Here is a 6,513-nt window from a genome sequence, read left to right on the forward strand (position 1 = left end):
GGCAGTTGTTAAAGTGTGCAACTGACTTACAACAAAGAGGTTGATTTTCTGGGGACTACTCAAACCTTAATGTTAAATATTCCTTGCTGAGTCAGTTGACATTGACTATGACTGTAGGCAATTAATATGAATTTCCCAAATGACAGCCATTTTCTGTTGGTAATTTCGCCTTTTTTTTTTTTTTTGTCTCAGAAACAATTTAACACGGGCAGAGTGTGACAGGTTGTGATTGTGAATCTGCTGCAATGCTTCCAGGTATTCATAATATTGTTTGCATTGCTAAGTGCTGTGAGGGAAAAATATCAAAGTTAAGGGATTATGCTCTGCTGAAGCTGATTAAACAGTTCCTTCAGTTTGCAGAGTTATAACAAATAAAAACCTCTTACACACAAAACCAAGTTATCCTGGTTGTCTGTTAATGAAACAGATGTCAGTTAGCTTAAATGCCAGGCTTCCTTTTCTCCCATACTTCAAACCCTGAATTTCTGCCTGAGCAAAAGTTAAGAGTGTGCTGCTGCATAACATTTGCCTACATGATAAGAAAATTCCTTCATCTGGCTGTTCCAGAATTAAAAAAGGAGACCTTATATAAAAATAAAATGTTGAAGAAATTGGATCTTATTCCTTTGTTCTGGTTTTCATCGTATTCATAATTACTCCACTGGAAACGCCATTATAAAGTAGTTCAACAGAGTGCAGAATTCATCTGACCTAAATTAATCTTTTCACCTTCAGGATCTAATCTAACAGGTTGTGTAGGCCTCCTGTGTAGTAGATGGAGAGAGAGAGCTGTAAAAAGGCTATTCATCGCATCTTTGCAGAGGTGTCTCTGAAAGTTAGGATCACAGTATCACAGTATCACAGTATGCTAGGGATTGGAAGGGACCTCAAAAGATCATCTAGTCCAATCCCCCTGTCGGAGCAGGAACACCTAGATGAGGTTGCACAGGAAGGCGTCCAGGCGAGTTTTGAATGTCTCCAGAGAAGGAGACTCCACAACCTCCCTGGGCAGCCTGTTCCAGTGCTCTGTCACCCTCACTGAGAAGAAGTTTCTTCTCAAATTTAAGTGGAACCTCTTGTGTTTCAGCTTGAATCCATTACCCCTTGTCCTATCATTGGTTGCTACTGAGAAGAGCCTGGCTCCATCCTCATGACATTCCCCCTTTATATATTTATAAACGCTAATAAGATCACCCCTCAGTCTCCTCTTCTCCAAACTCAAGAGACCCAGCTCCCTCAGTCTTTCCTCATAAGGGAGATGCTCCACTCCCTTAATCATCTTAGTTGCCCTACGCTGGACTCTCTCCAGCAGCTCTCTGTCCTTCTTGAACTGAGGGGCCCAGAACTGGACACAATGGATGCAATGGACACAGGATGCAATGTTCTCTACAAGAGGTTCACTTTATTCAGTGATCATGGACAGACTAGATTGGATCAAACCCTTACTGTTTAAAAATCTGCAGTTAAGCAGGATACACTGTATTTTCTTTAGGAGTTTAGAAAAATGGGAAAAAAAAAGACATGGCAGATTCTCTGAGAATTACACTGTGATGAAAAATTGGAAGCAACTTAAAAAAAAAAAAAGCCTTACCTTTCTTGAGTTTTCTCAAACAGTGTCAAGGCAAACAACACTGGGAAAAAGTAAGATTAGGATGGTGTAGCTATTTCAGTAGGGAATTTGAATGGCATACAAGGAGACTCAAGGGAGAAATATTGTTAGTTAATAAGTAGCAAGATTTAATAGACAATAAAGGCTAACTGGAAGATGATACATTATAGCTCAATTATAATACAGCCATACTATATTTCTGGAGTATAGTAGGCATAGTTTGTTTGTTTGTTTGTTTGTTTGTTTGTTTTAATTTGAAATGTGTTCTTATTGCGTATATATGCTATTGTACCATAAGGACTAATCTTTCCTCTGTCGATTATATAACTCTCTTAAATCAAGTCTTTTTCTATCTCAGTGATGCATTTATAGGAAGCAGGATGGTGTTGTTGGGCAGCTCCAAGGCTCGCATGGGGCCAGAGAGACTGTTCTCCAACTCAGCTGCTCCAGGCCAGTAGGATGAGTATTTCACTGTCAACTTCAACCTTTCACTTGTGCAGAAGAGAAAGAGGATTAATTTAGCAACCCCATGTTGAGGGTTATGTCTTTGTTAGCGACCCAGGTGTGTTGAACAGTCATGTCCTGGAGGAAGGGCGCCCTGGTCCCAATGAGTCCTGCTGATGCTCTCATTTAGGGAGGGAATTGTGAATAGATGGTGTTGGACATACTAACAACTGGTTGGCTTATGATGGTGCTTCTGAGTTGGACAGGGAAAAAGGGCAGTGTCAGAGAACACCGAAGGGAAAAGGCAAAGAAGGGATTTGCCATCTCCAGCTCTGGCTTGACCACAATCCCCTCTTTGCCAAGGGCCTGATTTCCCCCCTCTCTTCCTTCTTCAAGCTTTACCAACCGCTCATTCATGCCACAAAATTCTGTTCTGCCAAGGTAACTAGCAAAACGTCTGCAGCTGTTGGTCATTTGACACCGCTTTTGTAGCAGTGGTATGAGTCCACAGAAGCCATCACATTTGGGCATTGGGAAGTTGTTGCATTCCCAGGCATGTTGTTTACCACTTACCACTTTTATTCTTTAAAGTGACCTATATAGAGCAGCATGTCCATTCTCCTTGCTTTTTTAAAAGGAGGATTTTCCCAACATTTTATGTAAATAGTGTCACATTCACAGACACTCATGCACTGGCCCAGCACTCTGCCAGACCATGGTTGGGTGAATGAATGGCTGCACTCCTTGTATTCAGCTGCTCTTTGAGATCAGTGAGAACAGCCCCACAACAATAACACTAACAGAAGATACAAGGAGGCTTTGCTTCTTTGGCATGGATGCCACTTCCAGAAGTAGGACAGAATGACTCATTTACATATATTTAGATGGCTAGAATATAGATGCCCACGCCTCATCTGGTCAACCCCATGATTCCTTTACAGACAACAGACAAAAAAAGAAACTTGAGGGGAGTGAACTTATATTAAGGTGCAGCTAAAATAGGTGAGATGTTCATATTCTTCTTTATTGGCTTTAGCCACAGTCAAGACTATCTCAGGTGAAGATGTCAACACTGTGGACATAGGGGCTTGCCCATACAGAGGCATCTAGAGCAATTTGTGATGCCTCAGGGCATCCAAGACACCCATGACAGGAGTCTGACAGGGAAGGAAGACATAAAGAAGATCCACAGCCTTCTGGAGCATCAGCTGCCTGCTGGATAGGACACATCTGAGTACTTAAAATGACATTACATGTATATGATTATTCCCATCCTATTTTTCCACTGGTAACAACAGTAACTTGGTCATCTTGTTCAGATGCACACACTACATTGTAGATATGCAAATCTAAAATGACCAGTGATGAATACTGCCCTTAAAGCTGGATGACCTTAATCTCACTCTTACAAGTAGATTTAAATTCAAGAGGCTAAGACCATGTCAATATGTACTTAAAGTAACTACTAGCAAAGGTTGCAAGACTTAATGTTCTTCTTTAGTCTAAAACTGAGGGAGGAAATTTTTATTCTTCTATGTGTGTAACACAGATATCATGCTCTGTTGACTTTTTCAATCCACAATAAAGCAGTCAGGGATAATATTCACACTGATTTACTCATATTTGTTCTGAATCTAAAAGACTGTAACAGTTAATCCCATCTCAGCTGACATGGCAGGTAGTCCGTTATGTGCTGGATATGAACACATTCAGTAATACAAACACGTATTGTTTAAAGCAAAGAGGCAAGTCAAATCCCCTCCACTGGAACGGATTAGCCAACTCAACGTTACCAAAGCCACATCAAATCTTCACAAAAGCTACTGTCCTCTATTCACTTACTGCTTAGTCCATTGTTGCAAACGTGAGAACGGTTTCAGCAGGGGAATCATTTGGGGTAAGGTGTGTAAGTAGACCTCATTAGATTTCCCCTGAAATTTTCAAATGACATAAAATGGAAAAAAAATCTTTTCAATATATCTATTCCAAAGAAGACAAGAAACCTTGTTCCCTGGTGCTGCAGTTGCTACCCAAAGGGAGAAATGAATATCTAGTGTCTATCTGATTTTCAGACAGCTGAATCCCAACTAGAATAAAATTCTAGGACTGGCAGAGAAATGCTGGTCTAACTCATTTCCATAGCCTTATCTGTTGTAGGGACAATTTAACAGTAGGCTAATTTAATAGGTTCTGAAACTGGGTGCATGTACTATAAGCAGCACTGAGCAAATACCCAGCTGTTACAACGTAGTAAAAGCCTGGCATAATTTTGGGAGATATTGTTGCCATTGTAAGTGCTCTCAGCAGTGCTACAGAGCAAAAGGTTGGTTCTAATGGAGCATAATTTTTTATAGTTCATGTAATACTTGGGATCGATTTCCTACCACTGTCCTAGATGTTGTTGGTCAGTTGAACATGAAGGTTTGGGTTTCATTAAACTACTCCTGGATTGAAGATGATCATGAGGTGTGTCCGCTTGCATAATAGGGATTTTAACCATTGTAAAAAATGTAGACCACACACAGTATGAGAGTTTGCTTGTTTGTGTCAAGGAAAAGTTATGAAACCACTCAAGCATCTCCAAAATTAAAGAGAACGGCATGCAAATGAGACAGAGCAAATGCTTCAGAATAGCATTTTGGAGACCCCTCATATAGCTTTAGCAACATTTTCCTGATCATTCTTGCATGCCTATATGTACTTTAAACATTTTGACTTGACTTTCATTTATTCCAAGGTTTCTTTGATCTGCTGTGACAGCCTAAACAGGACTTCAAATGTGAGCAAATGTATTGCTGCCGTCCTATCTCTCTCACCTGTTTACATTGTCAAAATCACGCTCATATTCATAAAGACTTTGTGTATATGAGAATCTGACTCTGCACTTTAAGCTGATTCACCAGTAAAGTATTTAGTATGAAACAGTTTAAAGTTTGACCCTTTCCTGAGCCTCTTTATCAATGCCCGGAGTCCAATAACATAGACCTCATTTTTGAAGGAAGACTTTCTCTTCATTCTTTTCTGACTCTTGCTTTGCCTTAGTGTCCCATTTCTACCTCAGCTGAGCAGAGTAAAAGTTCTTGCTGGCAGCTGATATAGACTATTAGCCTTCATAACCAGTCAGTGCCACGGGATTCAGGTTTCCATTCTCCCACGGTAGATTTTAGCAGCTTGGTTAGCTGTCTGCTGCTTTACATTCTCTGCTCCAGCACGTCACATAATGCATAGAATCATAGAATAGTTTCAGCTGGAAGGAACAGTTAAAGGTCATCTAATCCAACCCCCCTGTGACGAGCAACTAGATAAGGTTGCTCAGAGCCCCGTCCAATCTGACCTGGAATGTTTCCAGGGATGGGGCATCTACAGTCTCTCTGGGCAACCTGGGCCAGTGTTTCACCACTCTCATTGTAAAAAAATTCTTCCTTATATCTAGTCGAAATCTTCCCTCTTGTAGTTTAAAACCATTATCCCATGTTCTATCGCTACAGGCCCTACTAAAAAGTCTCTCCCCATCTTTCTTATAAGCCCCCTTAAAGTATTGAAAGGAATTCAGAAATCTTATGCTTCTGGAAATAATTTTGTTACTCTTCCCCTCTTTTCCCTATATACAAAAGAATGCTAGGAAGATTAGATCAATTACGGAGCACTTGAGGAAAACAAGCAAACAAACAAACAAACAAACAAACTTACTTTTGCATTGTCTTCCATAATTAGAACTATAAGATAAAGTGTCCTTTTCTGTTTAGCATTCTTTGCAGCTTCTTCATTTCACACATTAAGAAAATATGGGACAGGGAACACAATTAATTCAAAGGGTAAAATAAACTACTTAAGGGGGGTTGTTTTCTTTGGTGGCTTTATCTAAAGTTGAATATTCAAGCTGCTATTTTCAACAGCTCTTGCTGAGAACTGTGTGTGTGTCTAAACTCCTAGGAACCTGTTGTATTTCTTAGCCCAGTGTGCACAGGTAGTTCAACTGTCTGCAGAACAAGTCTTAAAATTGCTTACGTCTCTCATGGACACTGTATTGCTCTGAATCTATAAAAACTGACCACGTAATCAGGTTTCTCCCTCAGGAATTAGATCCCCAAATATAGATATCTAATCTTCTAAAAGAAACTTGCTCTCATTTGCTTAGTGCACCAAATGTCTCATGAGATATAATGATAAACTCTTCCCTTTAGCTCACTGATTGGATTTTTAGTTAATAAATACTGAGCTAAAGCCACGTTCCTCAGTTACTTGTCAAACCGGTTGTTGATTTGAATTCATTACTATTTGAGGAACTGCATACTGAGTAAAGAAAACTTCCATACTAGCACAAATTTCCAGCATTATTGGCTAATTAAGGCTTTGTCTACGCTGGCAGCTGGGGACTTTAGGCAATCTCATGCCCATATGCACTAACCATTTACATTGTAAATCTTTTGGCTTGGTCTTAAGTGACAGTCTTGCCTGAT

The sequence above is a fragment of the Vanellus vanellus genome (assembly GCF_965231255.1).
Source record: "Vanellus vanellus genome assembly, chromosome: 3".
Classification (NCBI taxonomy): domain Eukaryota; kingdom Metazoa; phylum Chordata; class Aves; order Charadriiformes; family Charadriidae; genus Vanellus; species Vanellus vanellus.